Source organism: Sinocyclocheilus rhinocerous, unplaced genomic scaffold (genome assembly GCF_001515625.1).
Source record: "Sinocyclocheilus rhinocerous isolate Xijiao unplaced genomic scaffold, SAMN03320098_v1.1 scaffold565, whole genome shotgun sequence".
NCBI lineage: Eukaryota > Metazoa > Chordata > Actinopteri > Cypriniformes > Cyprinidae > Sinocyclocheilus > Sinocyclocheilus rhinocerous.
Genome location: NW_015646384.1, coordinates 571,250 through 572,357, shown reverse-complemented (window position 1 = coordinate 572,357; position 1,108 = coordinate 571,250).

The following is a 1,108-nucleotide window of genomic DNA, read 5'->3' as shown; positions in this document are numbered from 1 at the left end:
AAAATGTATGTCACTGCCAATACTTTTGGCCACGACTGTAATTATGTTCATGCTGTTTAACTTTACTTTTAAATGATCTGATGGCCATTGTTGCACATGCATCAGATATGCATCAAAAACATCTTTAAACATTTAGGAAAATAGAAATAGATGTAAACAGTTAATCTGCTTGTTATTTGATCAATGAGTAATTTTGGGTTCTTTCTGTGTCTTTTTTAATTGTATAAAAACCCCAGTTGCTAACCTTTAATCATCTCTTATCACATAGTGTACAGTCATTTGGGCTTTCCCTTTTGATCTTTCTTTCTTGTCTGCACACATAAGTCTTTTAAAATATCATTTAATCTATTTAGTCTAAATTTAATGTGGTGTACAAACTATTACTTTTCCAATTCTATCGTTCTGATTTGCATTGTTAGTAAATGCTGCTGTGTAACTTTGTAATGTGAAAAAAGTGCTTTATGTGGTAACATCTAAACTTACATATATTAGTTTAATTGAATTACAAAATATGATTTAATGTGACTTAATCAGATGACATAAGGTTAGATTAACGGGAGTAATTATTATCAGACTTTTATTTTTTACAGTCCATTTAGCTTATTAGTCAAATCTAAGATCTGTAGCTTTTCATGTTCCTCTCAACCGACTGTTAGCCTTGGAGAATCTTTTAACGAAAACGTTTAATACGTTTCGACAAGTTCCACGTTTTCTGTGTATATGTTTCTCGGAGAAAAAGCTAGAAAATAATTTATTTTCAGACATTTAAATTATTTATTTTGAAATAAAAAAAAACAACGTAATTAATATTATTTTATATAAGTGACTGTAAGTCAACGCAAAATGTGCATTAAAAGAGAATGGCTTCAAATAAATGTAGCATAATATATATTTTTTCTTTTTAAATTCAGATATGCACATTCCTAAGTTAAAACATCTCTTCATTTCAAACGCTCTCGTGAACTTCCCCTCCAACTCACAAAAGCCGCAATAATTCCGTTTCAAAACTACCTGATATTATCACTCCAAATTATCATTCAGTATCCACACATTTTTCGTAATTTTTTTTTAGCAATTTCACAACACATCTCATAAATTCACATTCGGG